Raw genomic sequence first — 21738 nt, forward strand, 5'->3', positions numbered from 1 at the left:
AATTCTTTTTGAAGATTTTCAAAGACTCATTCCTGGAATGCCGGCCTTTTGTTATGGGGGATTATCCGTTTCGATCTCAGCTGAGAAATAGTATTGAACCATCCATGACTTTCTGAAGAGTGTATTATCTCTTGTCAGGGAGACGAAAGCTAGAAAATAAATTTTAAGAAAAAAATGTATTGATATTAACACACATACTATGAAGACACCTACCAATATTTACAACTTACACAGATACATGTAAGCATGTCATCAAATTAAAAAGTGTGGACAGTTTTTGCGATTGAAAGGAATGCCGCATTTGTATATAATCTACACTCAAGTTTTCCAGAGAATGTTCAAGGAGAGCACACATGGCCCAGTTTGGTGTTCAGTTGACATTATTGTATGTTCCAACACAGAGAGGAAGAAATATGTTCCCTGCCTGAGAAGCAGCAGCCTATTGATCTCTCTCTCTTACTTTGTTCCGCCCGATAGCAAAGTGTCAGACCAGAAAATCCCTGAGTTACCTTTACCTCTTGTGAAGGATTCTTGGTGAGAATTCATTGGAATCTCTCCACTGTCTGAAACAAAGGGAAATCAGCCAAATCCAACTGTTCCAGAAAGAAATCCACTATCAGTATATTGTATGAGCAGAATAACTTCAAAGGCACAATAACCATTGGCACACTCTATCATTTCAACATTTGTTATGAGTTCAACTTTCTGTGTCTCACATTTTTCTAGAAAATGACCTACTCTGAGACCTATGTCATTGGCCACATCACTAAACTAGTTGCATTTAAGATTGGTGTAACCAGTGGAGGAGTGGGAATGAAAAAGGAAACAGTGACCCACCAACTTTGTCTGGAACACAAATGAGAAATTCTCAAAGGGCTGTTCAAGTGAAAGTTCCCTTCCCCAGAAGTGTGTGGTGCCTGGATGTTTACATTTATACAAAGTTGTATTTGGTGACATTTGACAGACAAGTGAATTTAGGAAAATGGTATACATTCAGAAAGTGCTGATGTGACCACAATCACATCACCCATGATCTTTATGCGCAGTGGAAGGGTGACAAAGTGTCTAATGGCCCACTCCTGCTGTTCAGTCCTATGTTCCTATGTTTCATTCAACCCCTCACCGTTCCTGCAAGGAGCAGATGGAGGACACTTCCTCCAAATACCTGGCCCACAGTAACGCAGGATATCATTCATTCCCTCCAGACTGTCACACATGGTTTGGTGTGGCTTGGAAAATGTTATTGGTAAATCGAGGCTGGGTTTGAAATATGCCTATGGTCTCTTTACAGAGTGTCTCCTCTCTGCAACTTGTGCTTCATTTGTTGGTCATATTATAGACCCAGTCCAAATTCTAGAGTAAAACGTAACAACTATATTTCTTAAAGTATAACTGAGAATAATAAAAGAACGACTATTTACAACTTCTCCCTCTAACCTATCTTTGACTTTCCCCCTCCACAATGTAAATACAGCCCACATACCTCACCCAGAAATGACTCACAAAATACGTTACTCTCTCTAATTGCAACATTCAATAACAGAACGTTCAGGAAAATTACAAGTATTATCTTTGTAATTAAATAATATGAGGACATAAGGAACAGGGTCGGTAATTCGGACGATCAAGCCATTGTTTATAATCATGGCTGATTTATTGTTGACATTAACTCCTCTTTAATGCCGAATTCGTCACACCCCTTAGCTCTCTGACAGGTCAAAATCCATCTATGTCTCCTTGATTACGTTCAGTGATGTAGCTCCCATAACTCTCTAGCCCAGATAATTCTTGACAGTGATTACCCTCTGTGAGAGGAAAACACTTCCTACATATACACCGTCACTACTTGATATGTACAAGCGGTGAACACAGGGGCTCAGGAAAGAGTGAACGGCTTTGATATCAAGGCAGTATTTGACTGAGGATGGCATCACGCCCATCTACTTACTTGAGCTGAATGGGAATCAGGTGTAACTTCCCACTTGTCTGGGTCTTTCATAGCACAAAGAAAGATGCTTGTGGTCAGTGGTCAACAGTCCTCTCAGTTCCAGGACACCTCTGCAGGAGATCCTCAGGTTAACCTCCTCAGCACAAACATCTTCAGCTGCTCCATGAATGTCGTTCGCCATCATAAGATCTGAAGTGGGGATGATGACTGTTCAGAACATTGCGTCCCCCATCAGCTCTTGAACCATTCTGTGTCCATGTGCAGTAAGTCCCAGACAGCATTCCGGTTTGTGTTGTTAAAGTGTCGGTAACGTTCATGTAACAGCGCTGCCAGACACTGCACATTTCCACAGTTAAAAGAGGAGCTCATTCAGCATCTCAAAATGATTACACACTGATATATGGAAACTATTCCGCCCGTGGAAACTACTGAACAAGAAGAGGGACAGTCCCTTCAATCCTCCTGCCTGTTCCACAGGAAGAGAAGGAGTCTGGTCAGTACATCAAGCTGTTAAACAGGAAAAGGCAGAGCCCAGTCAGGCCCTTAACCTGTTCCATGAGACCTGGAGGAGGCTATTCAGCCCCACGAGACAGTTATACAGGAACAGGAGGGTGTCATTGATAGTCCAACATGACAAACCAATGAAATTGAGACTGGACTGATATAAGGATCTATGGTGCTAATCGTGGCTCCATTGTTTGTAGAACGTGTGCTATTTTAACACGATTTGCTGGCAGTGAGGAGCGAAGACAAATGTTTTGTGTCAAGTCTCAAGGAGGCATCTTCCAACTCCGAGAAGATACACCCATGTTCTCCATGAAGGTCAAAAGTTGGTGAGAAGAGTTAACTCTTTTATAATAAAGGTACCGTGGCTGCTGTCGGGATTATGGATAACATGAAGTTCATTGCAGGATCACACACCAATTGAACTGTATTAATTTTGGGAGTTTATTCAAAAGCCTGAACCCCTCTCTCTATCTCTCTGTCTCTCTCTGTCTGTCTCAATCGAAAAAGGGAGTGGGTGCAGTTGGATGGAACGTTCTCAGAGGCTCTTAAGCTATCGAGAATCATGTCAGCTGGATGAAAATAACATCGAATTTCCCTCCGTATCGGTGCCTGTTTAGAGCATCATGAGTGATTGTCCATCCCCCTTCAGGTTCAATGTAATCACCTCTTATTCTCTCACTGCTCATGGTGCCATCATCCAGGGATTAGTCTCGTGAAAATTGAGAGAAATTCTATCCACAATACGCCAAATACTGCCTCAACAACACTCTCAGGGATAATCGCAATAATCCTTTTCTTTCACTTAGACATCGCCATTACTTTCCTGTGCCACACAAAGCCATTCCTTCTCTATGCACTACGTCTGATATGGAATTTACAAGTCCCTGTATGTCAGCATCAATAACGCGAGCACCAGGGATGCCTGTGGAGATGTGCATCACTCTCGGGGAGAACTACAATGAGATTGAATACACCTAAATTAGGGGATGATCACTAACCTGAATAGAAATGAGCTGTAGGAGAACGGGAAACAGGCAGAGGGAGCTACCTTCACTTTTGTTCTTCTCTCACAGGATGTATGCAGCGCTGGTCAGGCCAGCATGTTATGCCGATCTTGAACTGAATGGCTGGTTCGGTTGTTCCACAGAACAGTAAAGAGTAAAACACATTGCTCGGGGTTTGCAGTGTTACAATACAGGATACATTCTCCTGCTTAATTAAAAACAGCAACACAGAAAAGATTTATCCCATACAGTAATATGTGATAAATCTAGAGTCCAAATTCTAGAATAAAACTTAACAACTATATTTCTTAAAGTATAACAGAGAATTATAAAAGAACGACTATTTACAACTTCTTACTCTAACCTGTCTTTGACCTTCCCCCTCCACAATATTAGTCCGATAAGACTGCTAATTAAGATTTACCAAACAAACTTTCTAATCTCAAAACCAGGAAGCTTTCAGTTGTTCTCCATTTTCCTGTCTTCATTTCTTCTTGGGGATTCTGCTTCACCAGTTACTAATCAATAAAAGTACCTTTAAGAGAGCTATTTTTCAGGCAGTCTTTGCATGCTGGTAGCTTAGCAGTTTCTCTCTCAACTGTTCAATTTTCCACTGTCTTATACGCTCAAATCATTGGATTGTGTCAGTGGCCTTTAAGATTGTCAATATACTAAATTTAACTTGATTGGAGATGGGTATTTTGGTGATTAATTTAGATTGTTTTACTGAATTTGTTTTTGTCTTGAGACAATGAGCTAATTAAGTTGTTCAACCAAAGGTTACATTATATCTCTTTTTCCGAACACTAAGTGCTGTCAGGTGGTTATTGCTGGTTTTTAATTCTCTTAAAGGTACAGTACACCCACATGTTCATCACAGAAGTCACACGGAAACCTGACGAGGGAAGCATGACACATTGACTTCCCTAAATGACTTGAGGCAAGCAGATTTTTTTTTATAACAAATGATAATGGTTGCTTTTAAACTCCCCAATTTCCTTCATGAGATATCAACTGACCATTATTCTGTGGCTCTAGTTTACGAGTCAATGGTTTGACCACCATAAATTGTCTTCCCGTACGTGCAGAGAACAAGTTAAACATTCTCAAAAGCAATTATGTAGTGACGGACATATGGTTAGAAGGAACTTGAAACTGTTGCATCCGGATTGAATAAAGGCACAAATGGTTTATTCAGATATTGCACTGAGATTGAGGACGAGATTGGGATATTATGATGGTGGTATTGGACAGGATTAGTGAGTGGGGAGGACATGGAGATGTAAATCTGTGAAGGACAAATTGGATTATGGAGTTTGAGAAGAGTCTGGTTCCTTCTCGCATATCAGTGAGAAATTTATAAATCGTAGTTTGATAGTTATAATATATCAGGAAATGAATTTTTGTTTGGAACTGAAGATATTGACTTGCACTTTCCAAAATGTTCATGTCATGAACAGAAATTCAGTTCAACACGGTGTAGTAGACAAATATAATGACTTACCAGGAACACCAATTATCGCGAGGATGGGATAGTAACCACCTTGAATAATTCAAAGGATATCCTGGATCCGATATGCTAATGATATCCAACGCTGAGAAAGCCAGTAAAGACCCAAGGACAAACTCCTGTCCATTGTTGGAACATTAGAGTCCAATGTTCTCAGAGTCGGATCCATTGTTGGAAATTCCAGTCTAATGCTCTTAGATTCTGATCCATTGTTGGAACATTCCAGTCTAATGCTCTCAGGCTCTGAACCATTTTTGGAAAATCCAGTCTAATGTTCTCAGATTCTGATCCATTGTTGGAACATTCCAATACATGGCCTCAGATTATGAACAATTATTGTAACTTTCCTGTCTAATGTTCTCAGATTCTGATCTCCCTCTCGCTCGAGCTGCTGATCTCTGTTAGTGCTGTCAGTGATGTTCCTACTCAAACAATGGGATAACACATTGAATAAAACCGATTTATATTTCAACAATGGAAAGTCTCTACTGCGTCAATTAGGATCCACGGAGATGGACATTAATCACAGTCACTGAACAAACTGCTCCATTTAAGCCTTTTGTGTTCAATATTGATTATTTTTTAAATTCAAAAGAACATTTAAAATTTTCTCATTTAGCTTGGGATATGTGGCAGTGACTGAAGGACGGAATATTGGAGATGGTAGATTGAATGCGTGTAATCATTCAATCTGCCTTGGATATAGGAGTAATGTCAAAGGATTATCAGAACATAAACACGTTTCTCCGTTTATAAATAGAAACATACAGTCTGTAACTACTAATCAGTGATTATAATGTCAGTACAATATGGAGAGAACTTTTCTAGTCCATAATCTGTCTGGCAAATGTGCCTATCACAACACGAGATATAACAGACAATTGGCACGGATATGCTAACAGAGAATATGACGTGACACACAATTCAGATGGTTAGTCAAGGATCAGAGAGGGCAGGTGAGGGTCATGCTGTTAATGTTGTCGATGTCAATCAACTGTGATTAAGTACCATGCACTAGATTTCAATTGCAGTTTGATTATGATATTGGGGACATGGCTGCAGAGACTGGAGGGAGGGAACATGATATTTCCCAGTCATCAATATTGGGATGTTGCTCTTTATAAATCACAAGAACACCAAATTCCAGGATACATTTCCAGTGAGGAATGAGGAGAACCAAAATTAACCATACGACCAGAAGATATTGGAGCAGAAATTTGGCCTTTCAGCCCATTGAGTCTGCTGCGCCATTCAATGATGGCTGTTAAGCTTCTCAACCCCATTCTTCCGCTTTCTATCTCTAACCATTCATCCCGTTTACAATAACCTATCTGTCTTACTCTTAAATATACTCAATTACCTGGCCTCGACAACCTTCTGCAGCAGTGAATTTCCTAGATTCGCCACTCTCTGGCTGAAGAGGTTCGTCTTTATCTGTGGTTGAAAAGGTCTTCTCTTTACTCTGTCTCTTCGGGTCCTAGTCTCCCCTCCATTGGAAATATCTTCCCAAAATCCACCCGGTCCAGGTCATTCAATATTCTGTAAGTTTAAATTAGACCTCTTAATATCCTTCTGAAATCAATCAAATATAGACCCAGAGCCCTCGGATATTCTTCATATGTTAAGCTTTTCATTCCTGGGATCACTCTCGTGAACCTCATCGGAACATGCACTAGGGCCAGTACATCCTTCCTGAGATATGGGACCCAAAACTGTGCATAATAATCCAAATATAGCCTGACCAAAATCTTATAGATCCTCAGAAGTACATCCCTGCATTTATATTCAAGCTGTCTTGAAATAAATGGAATAATTATATTTGCCTTCCCAACTGCTGACAACCTGCAGGTTTACCTTTCAAGATCCTTGGACTAGAACCCCCACCCCCCCCCCGCCCCCCCCCCCCCCCCCCCCACACACACACACACCCACCCTTCTTCTGAACTTGCTCGCTATTTAGAAAAAAGTCCATGCCTTTATTTTTCCTGGCAAACTGCATGACTTCACACTTGCCCACGTTATACTCCACCTGCCACTTCTTTGCTCACTCCCCTAACCTGTGCAAATCCTTCAGCCGGAGAACGTGAGGACCGCAGATGCTGGAGAACAGAGTCAAAAGTTGTGGTGCTAGAAAAGCACAGCCAGTCAGGCAGACTCTGAGGAAGAGGATAGTCGACGATTCAGTCATAAAGCCTTTATCAGGAATGAAGTGGGTGGGTGGAAAAAGGGTTAAGAGATGAATGGGAGGGGCTAGGAAGAAGGTAGCTGGGAAGGCGATGGCTAAATGAAGGTGAGTGGTGAGAGTGGAAGGTGGAGTGGATAGATGGAAATAAAGATAGACAGGATTGACAGTTCAACAGGCGGTGCTCAGTTGGAGGGTTAGATCTGGGATAAGGTGGAGGAAGGAGAGATGAGGATACTGGTGACATTACGCTGGATACCATGTGGTTGAAGGTCCCAATTTGGAAGACAATGCGGTCTTCCTCAGACGTCTGGTGGCTACAATGTGGCAGTGGGGGAGGCCAAGAACGTGCATGTCCTTGGAGGAGTGATAGGGGGAGGAGAAGTATTCAACCACAGGGAAGTGGGGTTGTTGGGTGTGTGACAGGGAGTGTTCCCTGAACCGTTCTGCAAGTTGACGTCCTGTGTTCCCAGTGTAGAGGAGACCAGGAGCAATGGACAGAGTAGATGAGGTGTTTGGATGCACAGGATAATCTCTGCCTGATGTGGAAGGATCTTTTGGGCCCTTGGATGGAGGTCAGGAGGAAGTTGTTGGCACAGGGGCCCTAGGCTTTCTCAATAGCCTCCTGAGTGGCACCTTATCAAAGGAATTTAGAGAAGCAGGTGGATAAAATCTACTAGTTCTCCTTGGTCAAATCTGCTAGTTACTCCCTCAAAGTATTCCAGCAGATTTGTCAGGCATGACCTCCCATTGATGAAACAATGCTGACTTTGCACAATTTTTCGAAATACTTGCAAGTTTTCAGAAATCCCATCCTTCACGATGGATTTCAGGATGTTACCCACAACCAAGGTTAGGCTAATGATTAGTCTGTAATTGTAGGTTAGTCTGTAATTTTCCAACTTCTGCCTAATTCCCTTATTAAATGTAGTGTCACGTTAGCAATTTTCCAGCCTTTCCTGATTTTAGTCATTCCTGAAAGATTGCCACTTTCACTTTCACTACCTCTTCAGCTATCTCCCTTACAATGCTGGGGTGTAGTCTATATGGTTCCGGTGATTTATCCAAATTCAGACCATTCAGTTTTCTAGCATGTTCTTCTTGGTGATGTCCACCATACTCAGCTCTGCCTTCTCACTCTCTTCAGTTGTTGGGAAATTACTCGTGTCGTCCATCATGAACATTGATGCAAAGTTCCTCCAGCATAATTTTTCAGTGGTTCATATTCACTTTTGCATCTCTTTTGCACTTTATATATCTAAAGAACCTCTCACAGCCTCCTTTCTATTACTGGTTAGCTTACCCCCATATCTCATCTTCTCTGTCCCTTTTATTTGCGCTCTGTTAGTCTTTATACGTTTTCCAATTCTCTAGTTTCCCACTGCCCCTCACCACATTATAAGCTTGCTCTTTTCCTTGTGTGCAATCCTTGACTTCCGTCGTCAGCCCTGGCTCTCTCATCCTCCCTGTACCATGTCTCTATTCCTCGGCAAGAATCTCTGCTGTGTCTCCTGAATTAATCTTGGAATCTGCTGCCATTGCTGTTCCCCTGTCTTTCATGCTTGACCTCTCTCCCAGTCAATTCTACCCAACTTCTCTCTTATGCCTCTGTAGTTGCCTTTATTCAGCTGAAATACTGTTACCTCTGACTCTATTTTCTCTCTCTCAAATTGCAGAATAAATTCAACCATTTTTTGATCATTGTTTCCGAAGTTTACCTTCACCCTGATCTCCCTTATGAATCCTGCGTCATTAAATCCAATATCATCTGTTCCCGAGTGGGCTCCACCAGAAGTTTCTCCAAAAAGCCATCTCATAAACATTCCTAAATTTCATTTTCTTGCGAACCACTACCAATCTGATGTTCCCAGTTCCCCCGCATACTGAAATCTCCCATTATCACTGTACTTTGCCTTTACTACACATCTTTTCTATATCCTGGTGTATCTTGTGCCCCAGCTCCTGACTACACTTTGGAGCCCTGTACAAGACTTCACCCGTGATTGTCTTACCTTTGTGGTTCCTCAAATCTACAAATGCAGATTCTACACCATCTGACCTTACTTCCTTTCTTACTATTGATTTAATTTCATTTGTTACTAATAATGCAAATCCACTATCTGCCCACCTGCCAATCTTTTCGATAGGATAAATATCCATAAATATTCAGATCCCCTTGCAGCCACACCTCCGTGATGCCCTTTGCTTCATACATGCCGATTTAAATCTGTACCACAAGCTCATTTACCTTATTCCTTATACAGCATGCATTCAGTTGTAACCCCTTCAGTCCTGCATTAACATCCCTGTTCTCCTTGTCATTCATTTGTGCAGTGAGCTTGAAGTTTGATATGTTAAACATTGCCAGATGGTCTATCCTATTTGTGCCTGTGCTGGAGATTTTAAGAACCTCTCCTGAGTTCTGTACTCTTATCTCCTCTTTTAATTCGGCTTTTCTAATTAAACCCTATAACTGCACCTCCAACACACACACACACACACACACACACACACATAGACACAGACACACACACATACACACAGACATACACACACACACATGCACACACACACATACACACACAGACACAGGCACTGACACACACACACACACACACACACACACACACACACACACACACACACACACACACACACACACACACACACACACACACACACACACACACACACCTAATCAGTGTAAAGCTCTGTCTCCAGCCCTGGTTAGGATTCACTCGGACTCTGGTCCCAGCGTGGTTCAGATGACGACTGTCCCATCGGAGCAGGTCCTTTCTTCCTCAGTAATAAAATGTGTTTATTCAACACAAAATACAAGGAGAAAAAAGCGTTTCTGTACATACCAAAATATGAAAACTCCAAAAAGACAATATTGTTAAATTGCACTAACTATTTGGAGCTATATAAATTGTAATGTGAATTACAAAACCATGGAAGTTGTGTGCAAACTTTATCAATCATTATTTGACCCAGAGCTGAGATCCTGATTCCCCCTCTGCCAGTGAGTCCCTTCACTGAGACTCCACCCTGCCCCTCAGGCAGTGTCTAGAGGGGCTACAAGTTCCTGTTGGCCCAGAATATTTAAATTAATCCACCTTCTCCCTGGAACCAATCTATTGGTCTATTGGATTGTGTTTAGCAGTCAGCAACGCAGCTCTGGGATGTTATTAGCGATAAATGATCTGGGATGACAGCCAGTATCGGCAAGGTGCTCACAGGGTATGGTACTAGACAAAGGGCTTACAGTCTGTGAGAGTTTCTAAGAAAAGTTTCTGTGTATTTCTCCTTATGCTGTCTCCTGATCTAACTTCACATTTGTCTGACACCCCTTGCTCTCACTCACTCTGTAGATCTTTTTTTCACTCTGTTTATGTCACTTCACTGTCTTTCTCTCTGTTTATTCCTCTCCCTCTCAGTCTAGCTCCGATCATTCCCTCTATTTTCAAGTTGTCAAGTTGGAGAAGTCATGGATGCATGGTGGGCTGAATGGCCTCCTTCTGTGGTGGATTAATTCTGAAGTTCTCTGACACACAGTAACAAGTTTTGGTTCCTGCACAGACAAGCTGGTCCAGTGAAGGACACCATGGACAATTAACCATTATCTCTTCCTATTTTCTGACATGCAGCGACATCGAAATATCTGTTCAAACAAACAGATTCCTCATATTAAAATCAGCACACTTCAGACTGCCAGGCCACTGTGTTCAGTACCGCCGCCACACACTAATTTAAACCCTCGTAAAGGACAATAGCAAACACACCTGCCAGGAGATTGCTGCCAGTTCAAGCCAATCCCGTCCATCTTGTGTATATCCTATCAACCCGGGAATCCCAATGATCCATATATCGGAGATTGTTATCGGTTCATGTGCATCCCGTCCTTCTTGTGTGTATCCTACTGACCCGTGAATCTCAATAAGCCACATATCGTAAATTGCTGCCAGTTCAGGTTTATACCGTCCTTTTTATGTATATCCTACCGACTCGAGAATCCCAATGATCCACATATCGGAAGTGCTGCCTCCTCGACCAGCACTTTGATCGTGTATTTAACTGTGCTACCTTACAATTCCTCAGCTTACTCGCACGTGACATATTCTAATGTCTCCAAAATTCAAATATCCTTTCAGCACAACTCCAGCAAGGCCTTTTCTTTAAACTGGATATACTTGATAATAAAAATTTAAGTGTGACGTCAGGAAAGTGAGACCACTGAATCAGTCCAATGACCACCGGATCTGATGTCTATCACTGCCAGCAAACCTGTTTGACAAGGCATACACATGGACCATCTATTTGCAGATGGACGAGGATAAACAAAAGATTAGAAAATGTCAGAGCAGATGGATGTAATTCAGCCTGTTTACTCAGCTATGCTATTCAATTGGATTCAAGTTATTCTGTTTCTTTCAATGGCAAGATCTTTACCCAGCATCCCCAGCGGGTCAGAAAGTTCCCAGTGTCGTTGTGTGCACAGTCTGGCGAAGGGAGTATCCAGTGCCAGGCAATGGGGTGTGGGGAGTCCCAGGGGTGGCACAAGGAAAGGCTGCATGTAGTGACGATGGACTGAGGGAACTGAGAGAGATGGTATGGGCATCTAGGGACACTGCACTCAGACAAGCGGCCTGGAAAGATTCCTAAACACCCAGAGGAACCCGTGAACCACGGCTGCTTTTCCAAAAACCTGTCACATTTGCTGAATTTCTCCATCGAACAAAAACAAAAGTACTGTAGATGGTACAAAATCTGAAGCAAACACAGAGACGTACTGTGGAGAGAGAAATGAGTTAATCTCCCAATGCAGACACGGGTGAATGTACAAAGTCCACACAGACAGGGTCCAGAGATTGGAAATTAACCCAAGTCCCTTGCACTGTGAGGCAGCATTGCTGTGTCACAATGCTGCCAAAGATGGATAATTGGGGATAGTATTGTTAAAAGCATAGATACTGTTCTCCGTGATTGGGATTAAGAGTCCTGAAGGTTGTGTTGCCGACATGGTGCTCGGGTTTGGGATATATCATCTGGGTTGCAGAACTTGTAGCGGGAGGGGAATGATCCAATGGTCAGGGTCCGTGTAGATACTAACAGCTGGACAAACAAATGACAATGAGAAGAGCGACGGGTAATACAGGACCGAACTATTATATCGGCATGCATGCATTATAAGGAATAAGGTAAATACGCTTGTGACTCATCCATAAATTGGCAGGTACGATATAGTGGGCATAACAGTGACATCGCTGTAAGAGGATCAGGATTGGGAACTGAATATTCAAGGATATTCATCCCGTCGAAAAGATAGGCAGGTGGGCAGAGAGATAGAGTTGTCTCAGTATTAAGAATGGGATTGAATCAATAATCAATAATAAGAAATGAAATAAGGTCAGATGGTGTAGAATCTTTGTCTGGAGAATTGAGGAATCGGAAAGGTGCAAAAATGCAGTTGGAGTTATATACAGAGAGCTGGCGTGTAAGATACACCAGGAGCTAGAAAGATCTAAGGCAAAGGCAAAGTTACAGTCAACATGTGGAATTTTATTTTACAGATGGACTGGGAATTAAGATTGATAGTGGTTGGCAGGAAAAGGAATTTGTGGAATGTCTACGAGATGGCTTTTTGGAGCAGCTTGTGCAGTCAGACTAGATGAGGGGAGCTTACGGTGACAGTGATCATAATATGATTGAATTTACTCTGCAGTTTCAGATAGAGACGTTAGAATCAGAAGTAACGGTATTATAGCTGAGTGAAGGCAATTGCACAGACATGAGGGAGGAGCTGGGTAGAATTGACTGGGAGACGAGCCCAACAGGAAAGACAGTGCAACAGCAATGGCAGGAGAATTTTGGAATAATTCAGGATACAGCAGAGATTTATCCTAAGGAAACAGAGGCTTGTCTAGGGAAGATGGGACAACCATAGCTGACTAGGGAAGTCAGGTATAGCATAAAAGCAAAAGAGAAATGATATAATGTGGCAAAGTGCAGTGGGAAACCTGAGGGTTGGAAAGCCTACAAAGGCAAAACAGAGGGCAAACAAAATACAATATGAAGGGAGATTATTAAATATGGGGTAAGCTAGCCAGTAAGATAAAGGAAGACTGGAACAGTTTCTTTCGATATATAAAGAACAAAAGAGCGGAAAAAGTGAAAATTGAACGCTGGAAATTGATACTGGAGAGATGGTAGTGGGGAACGAGAAAATGGTCAAGGAACTGAATAATTACTTTGCATCAACTTTCATGGTAGAAGGCACGAGTAATACCTTAAACATTCAAGAGATTGAGGGGCCAGAGCTGAGTATATGGCCCCCACTATGGAGAACATGCTGGAAAAAAATGTAATGGTCCGAAGGTGGTTAAATAACCTTGACCAGATGGACTACATCCCAGTATTATAAGGGAGATAGCTGAAGAAGGAGTGGAGATGATCGTGGTGATCTTTCAGGAATCACTAGAGTAAGGATCCATCCCAGAGCACAGGAAACCCACTAACGTGACAGCTCTTTTTTGACAAGGGAGTAAGGAAAAGGACAAAAAAAAACAACCACCATGAATAGTTTAACCTTTGTCGTGGGTAAGATCCTGGAATCCATTACGAAGGATGAGATTTCTGAATACTTGAAAGTGTTTGGTAAAATAGAGCAAAGTCAGCATGATTTCATCAAGGGAAGTTAATGCCTGACAAATCTAATGGAATTCTTTGAAGAGGAAATGAGCAGGCTCGACCAAGCACAGCCATTGGATGTTATCCACCTGGAATTCAAGAAGGCCTTTGGCAAGGTATCATACAGGAGATTACTGAGGGTAATAAGGGTCCGCGATGTTAGAGGCAAGGTAGTGACATGAATAGAAGCTTGTCTGTCTGGCAGAAAGCAGAGAGTGGGGATAAAAGTATACTTCTCAGGTTGGCAGCCGGTGACAAGTGGTGATCCAGAATGCTCAGTGTTGGAATCATAGCTTTTTACTTGTTACATTAACAATCTAGATGAGGGAATTGAGGACATTCTGGCTAGGTTTTCAGACGATACAAAGATAGGCAGATGGACAGGTCGTACTGATGAAGCAGAGAGGCTGACCAAGGATTTGGAGAGATATAGAGATCGTCAGATGCATTCCAACGTTGGAAAGTGTGAAGTCATATACGTTGGCACGAAGAATAGAGGCATAGTCTATTTTCTAAATGGCGAGAAAATTCAGAAATCTGAAGTGCAAAGGGACTTGGGAGTTCTAGTACAGGGTTCTCTCAAGGTCAGCTTTCAGGTTGAGGCAGTAGTTAGGAGGGCAATTGCAATTATGATTGGGAGCATTTACTACGAGAAGAATTGAATATAAGAACTGAGTGTATATGGCTCTGGTCAGACCACACTTGGAGTATTGTGCTCATTTTTGAGTTCCATAACTCAGGAAGGATATACTGGTTCTGGAGCGTGTTCAGAAGATTTTCACGAGAATGGTCATAGGAATGAAAAAGCTTATTGCATGAGGAATGTTTGAGTACTCTAGGTCTATACTTGATGAATTTTGAAAGGATGAGAGAGAATGTAATTGAAATAGACAGAATACTGAATGACCTGGAGAGAGTGGATGTTGATAAGAAGTTTCCATTGGACTAGGATCCGAGGTCACAGCCTGAGATGAAAGCGATCACCGTTTAGAACATTGAGAAGGAGAAAGTTATTGAACCAGAGAATGGTGAATCTTTGAAATTTATTGCCACAGAAGGCTGTGGGGGCAGGTCATTGAGTATATTTGACACGGAGATAGATAGTTTTAGATTATCCAGGGGATGAAGGGTTATGGGGAGAAGGTCGGAGAATGGGTTAAAGAAACCTATCAGCGATGATTGAATGACGGAGCAGACCCGATGGACTAACTGTCCTAATTTATGCTCCACCGTCTTATAATCTTCTGGTCTAAACCTTAAGGAGGCACCTTGCATCTCTGAGAAAACGGATTCATGCTCTTCATGAAGATCAGAAGCTGTTGGGAATAGTTAACTGTTTTAGAATGAAGATACTGTGGCTACTGTCGGGGTGATGGATAATATGACATTCAGTGCAGGATCACACACCAACTGCACTGTATTAATGTGGGGAGAGTTTATTCAAAACTTGGACCGCTCCGTCTCTCTCAATGGGGAGTAGGGGTTGCGGTGGGTGGGCGTAACGTCCGCCCAGGCACTTAAACTATCCTGAATCATGCATCCTGAGTGAAATAGCCGTCATGGAATTTATCATAATGTCTGTTTAGAATATAAGGAGGGATTGTCCATCCCTCTCAGGGTTCAATACAATCATCTCTTATTCTCTCACAGCACTGCAGATCAACCTTCACTCACTCCTCGTGGTACCATCATCCCGGGCATTAACCTGGTGGAACTCCTTTTCACTCTGTCTGTGGTAAGGAGATGACTCCATATAAAGGAAAGAAAATCTGTCCACAATACCCCAAATACTGCCTCAACAACACTCTTGGGTTTGATCACAATAATTCCTTTTCCTCGCTTAGCAACTCCATTTCTTCCGTGTGAAACATGAAACCATTCATTTACAATGCACTGCCACTGATGTAGAATTTAAAAACATCCTTACATCTGTAGGTCAGCATCAATTAAGCCAGCACCAGTGGCGCCCATGGAGCTGGACATCACTCTTGGAAGAGACTCAATCACAAAGAGTACATCTAAAACAGTAAACGGCTACCTACCTGAATGGAAATGAGCCGTTGGAATATGGGATGCAGCCAGAAGAAGGGAGCTACCTTTCCTTTTGTTCTGCCCTCACGGGATGTGTGCAAACATGGTCAGGCCAGCATGTTATGCCGATCTTGAACTGAGTGGCTGGTTCAGCTGTTCCACGGGACAATAAATAGTAAAACAAATTGCCGTGGGTTTGTAGTTAAACAGAGACTTGACCAGAGGACGATGACCCACTGCCTTCTCTAATGGGCTTAAGGCAAGCCGATATCAACAGATTATTAATCTGTGGTTCTAGAATACAGCCAATGACGTGACCCACCATACACTGTCTGCCCATCTTTCAGATTTTGTGCAGAGAACAAGTTAAACATCTCAAGTGCAATTATTTTGCAATGGACACGTAGTTAGAAGGGACATGAAACAGCTGTATCTGGAATTAACAAAGGCACAAACGATGGTTTATTCAGGAATTGAACTGAGGCTGAGGAGGAGACTGGGACGTCTTCATGGTGGTACTGGACAGGACTGGTTAGTGCGGAAGATATGGAGATGTACACTTTGCAGGAGAAAATGAATCAAAGAGGTTGAGAACAGTGTGTTTTACCCTCGCGTATTGGTGAGTAATTTGTAAATAATAGTTTGCTAGTTATAATTCTTAAGGAATGGAATCTTTGATTGGAGCTGCAAACGTAGGCTTGCACCTTTCCAAAATCTGCATATCATGAGCATCGATTCAGTTCAGAACATTTTACTAAACAGACAGAGTGACTTGCCAGGAACACCAACTATAGCAAGGATAGGATAGTAACCAGCTTGAATAACCATCAGCAAATCTTGAATCCGCGATGCTAATGATATCCAAGGTTAGGAAAGCCAGTAAAGACCATAGGATAAACTCCTATCCATTGTTGGAACATTTCAGACTAATGTTCCTAGATTCTAATCCATTGTTGGAACATTCCAGTCTAATGTTCCCAGATTTCCATCTCTCCTGCCCTTCTCTCTGAAGCTGCTAGTCCCTCTTATTGATGTTGGACATGCTCCCGCTCACACTATGGGATAAAACAGTGAAAGCATTCCCTTATTGATAGAAGAGAGAAACCCTCTCGGGACGCATATGATCCATGGAGACTGACATAATAACAATCGCTGATCAAATAGCTCCAGTTAACCCCTTTCAATTCAATGCTACTTTATTAAAATTCAAAATAACGTTGAACATTTTTGCATTCTGGGTGTGATATGCGAGTGTGACTGAATGAAGGAATGTTGAAGATCGCAGATTGATTGTGTGTAATCATTCAGTCACCCTTGGATATGAAAGTAATGCCAGAAGTTTAAGGGAACATAAACATGCTTCTCTGTTCATAAATACAGAAATAAATCCCGTAACTACTGATCAGTCATTGCAAAATCAGTAAACCATTGAGAGAAAACAACTATCATCCATGATGTGATAGCAAAATATGCCAAAACAAAACGTGGGTTACAACAAACAAACGGCATGGATACGTTAACAGAGAATTGCACATGACAAACACAGTTCAGATTGTTATTTCAGGATCAGAGAGGGCAGGTGTGGGTCATGCTGTTGATGTTATCGATGTTAAGGAACTGTCACGAAGTGTCATTTAATGGACTTCAATTACATTGTGATTATGATGTTGGGGAAAAGTCAGAAGATGGAGAGGACAGGGGGACATGGCTGATTAGATTGGGTGGAGGGACAGTGATGTTCCCCAGTTACCAGAATTGGAATGTTACTCTTTATAACTCATATGAAGAACAGATTCAAAAATGCATCTACAATGAGGAATTAGCAGAGACAATATTAATGAAATGCGTTTATGCAATATAAAATGCAGAAACAAAATGATTTTCTGCACCCACCAATATATGCAAAGCACAAAGAGATATGGTTATTAAAAAAACACTACTGATATTGAGCTACATAAATTGAAATGTGAATTATATAACTAGGTAAATGGTACGCAAACTTTTTCAATCATTATTTGACCCACAGCTAAGATCGTGATTTCACCTCTGTCAGTGAGTCCCCTCACTGAGATTCTCTGGCCTAGTCTCTCGTACAGTATCGGTGTGCGCGGCGGGGGGGGGGGGGGGGGTTTATCATTTCCTGCTGCTATTGGCACAGTCTATTTAAAAACTATGCTTTCTGCATGGAATCAGTCTATTGGCCTAATGGGTTCTGTTTAGCTGTCAGTAACCCAGCTCTGTGATATGTTAGAAATAAATAATTTGGGATGGCAGCCAGTATCTGCACAGTGCTCACAGTGTATGGCGCCCAGACAAAGGGCTTGCCGTCCAGAGGAATTTATAAATAAAGCTTCTAACTTCTGTCTGTCCATATTTATCTACCATAATGCAGTCTTCTAATCTATCTGACTTCACCCTCATCTAACAACTCTTCCCCTCGCACTCAGTCGGTCGCTACCCTTTCAATCCTCTCTCAGTTTGTCTCCCTTCACTTGCTTTCTCTCAGTTTATTTCTCTCTCACACGATCTCTCTTCACACACTCTCTCTATCTCCAATTGTGCAGTTGGAGAGCTTGTGACTCCATGATGGGCTGAATGGCCTCCATCCCTGCCATAATAATTGAGGTTCTCTGACCAACAATAAATACTTTCTGGAGTAACATGCTGGTCCGGTGACAGGTACAGTGCACAATCACCCATTATCTTTTCCTGCTCTTCTCTGGGGTACAGCTGCCTTGAAATGTCTGTTCAAACAACAGACTGAATGAAATCCGAGCAGTCGAGAAGACGTTCCTGAGTGTGTATTTCAATCAGGATTTAATGAATTCCAGAATAACTTAAGCAATGAATGAAAAACGGGGTAACACAAGAAATGGCAGCTGAGTACAACATGTGGTTCCAAGTAGGTCTCATGGTATTACCAATAGATTATCAATCCAGAAAAATCAGCTCCTGTTCTGTGGATCCAGGTTGAATCCCGCCACGGTAGAGTGGAAATTCAATTCAATAGTGTAAAAATATCCCTGGAATTAAGAATCTACTGATGAGAATGAAATCATTGTCGATTGTCAGAAAAATCCATCTGGTTCACCAATATCCTGCAATGAAGGAATCTTCCATCTGCACCTGGTCTGGCTGACATGCAACTCCAGACCCAAAGCAATGTCATTGACTCTCAATCGCCCCCTGAAATGGTCTAATGAGTCATTCAATTGTGCAAATCGCTACAAAGTTTCAAACAAATGAAACCAGATGGACCACCTGGCATCGAAATGGGCACCGGAAAAGTCAAATTTGGAAGGAGGAGTCGTTGTCATTCAGAATAGAACAGATTACTGCAAGGAAGTGTACCGACAACCGAACAACCAGGAACACTATAGGCAACTACCAGCTGATCGAACCAAAGAACATATCCAAGAATTAAACACACTGATCAGAACTTTGGATCCAGTCCTTCAGAGATCCCTACGCGCCCTCATCCCACATACCTCTCGTGTAGGCGACTTCTACTGCCTTCCAAAGGTACATAAAGCCAACACAGCGGGACGTCCCATCGTGTCGGGAAATGGGACCCTATGTGAGAATCTCTCTGGCTATGTGGAAGGCATCTTGAAACCTATTGTACAGGGGATCACCAGCTTCTGGCGCGACACTACGGATTTCTTACAGAAACTCAGCACCAATGGACCAGTCGAACCAGGAACATTCCTCATCACAATGGAAGTTTCCGCACTCTACACCAGTATCCCCCACAATGATGGCATCGCGGCAACAGCCTCAGTACACAACACCAACAACTGCCAGTCTCCAAACACCATCCTACAACTCAACCGCTGTATCCTTGATCATAACGTCTTCACCTTTGACAACCAATTCTTCATCCAGTCACACGGAACAGCCATGGGGACCAAATGTGCACCCCAATATGCCAACAGTTTTATGCACAGGTTCGAACAAGATTTCTTCTCTATGCAGGATCTCCAACCGACATTGTACACCATGTACATTGATGACATTTTCTTCCTCTGGACCCATGGCGAGGAGTCACTGATAAAACTACACAGTGACATCAACAAGTTTCATCCCACCATCAAACTCACCATGGACTACTCTCGACTGTCTGTCTCATTCTTGGACACGTGCGTCTCCATCAAGGACTGACACCTCAGCACCACACTCTACCGCAAACCCACAGACAACCTCACAATGCTACACTTCTCCAGCTTCCACCCAAAACATATTAAAACAGCCATTACCTATGGACAAGCCCTACGCATGCACCGGATCTGCTCAGATGAGAAGGAACGTGACGGACACCTGGAAGTACTCAAGGATGCCCTCACAAGAACGGGGTACAATGGTCAACTCATCGACCGCCAGTTCCGACGTGCCACACAAGGAACCGTAATGACCTCCTCAGGAGACATACACGGGCTGCAATTGACAAGGTACCTTTCGTTGTTCAGTGCTTCCCAGGGGCTGAAAAATTACGCCATGTTCTTCGTGACCTGCAACACATTATCAATGGAGATGAGCACCTCACCAAGACCTTCACCACACCTCCACTACTTGCCTTTAAACAACCGCCAAACCTCAAACAGATCATTGTTCGTAGCAAACTGCCCGGCTCTCAGGACAGCTCCATACAACCCTGTCATGATGGATGCTGCAAGATGTGTCAGAGTGTGGACATAAATACCACTATTACGCGTGGGAACACCTCCCACCGTGTACATGGCAGGTACTCATGTGACTCAGCCAACATTGTCTATCTCATACGTTGCAGGGAGGGATGCCCAGAGGCATGGTACATTGGGGAAACTGAGCAAAGGCTACGATAACGGATGAATGGGCACCGCAGAACAATCAACAGACAGGAGGATTCCCTCCCAGTTGGGGAATACTTCTGTGGTCCAGGACATTCAGCCCTGGACCTTCGGGTGACCATCTTCCAAGGTGGACTTCGGGACGGGCAGCAGAGGAAAGTGGACGAGCAGAGGCTGATAGCTAAGTTCGGTACCCATAGGGAGGGCCTCAACCGGGACCTTGGGTTCATGTCACATTACAGGTGATCGCTATTGCACGACACACACACACATAGATATTCCTACACACACACAGACTCTCACATGTACACGAACACAGGTACACACAGACGCGCACACAGACACCCACACACACCCTTATAGACACACAGACTCCCACACATGCACCCCCTCACAGACTTAAGACACTCTGCACTCACTACACACACACACACTTTCTCACGCTCACAACCCCCACCCCAGATAGACGCGCACACAGACAGACAAAGACCCACATGACACATATATATTGTGTGTGGTGATTTTTTTCAGTACAAAGTTACATTGCACTTTGCTCAAAAACCACATAGATTCATGTCGACATCTGAGCTCAAAAACTGCATGAATTTATGTAAAACTCTGTTATTTCACTTTTTAGATTGGAATCAGTCTAAGCATCAGGTCATAGACAGAGAACACAGGGGGCTAACACCTTCAACACATTGTCTAGCTATCACCATTGTTAACAGCTAACCCGAGAATGCAACTTTTAAAAAAAGGGTTTTGTGATTTACACATGAAAGAAGTGAAGCTATCACTGTATTCTAACAGACGAAAGGCCTAACAGACAATCAATTCTTCAATGTATAATTTCAGTTACATCATACTGTAAATTTTTGCCATACATTCTGTGTTACGATCGAGCCCTCCACAATCACCTGATGAAGGAGCGTCGCTCCGAAAGCTAGTGTGCTTCCAATTAAACCTGTTGGACTATAACCTGGTGTTGTGTGATTTTTAACTTTGTACACCCCAGTCCAACACCGGCATCGCCGAATCATAAC

The sequence above is a fragment of the Chiloscyllium plagiosum genome, unplaced genomic scaffold (assembly GCF_037043375.1).
Source record: "Chiloscyllium plagiosum isolate Xiang-an unplaced genomic scaffold, Cpla_swu_hap1 HiC_scaffold_45, whole genome shotgun sequence".
In the NCBI taxonomy this organism is placed as follows: domain Eukaryota; kingdom Metazoa; phylum Chordata; class Chondrichthyes; order Orectolobiformes; family Hemiscylliidae; genus Chiloscyllium; species Chiloscyllium plagiosum.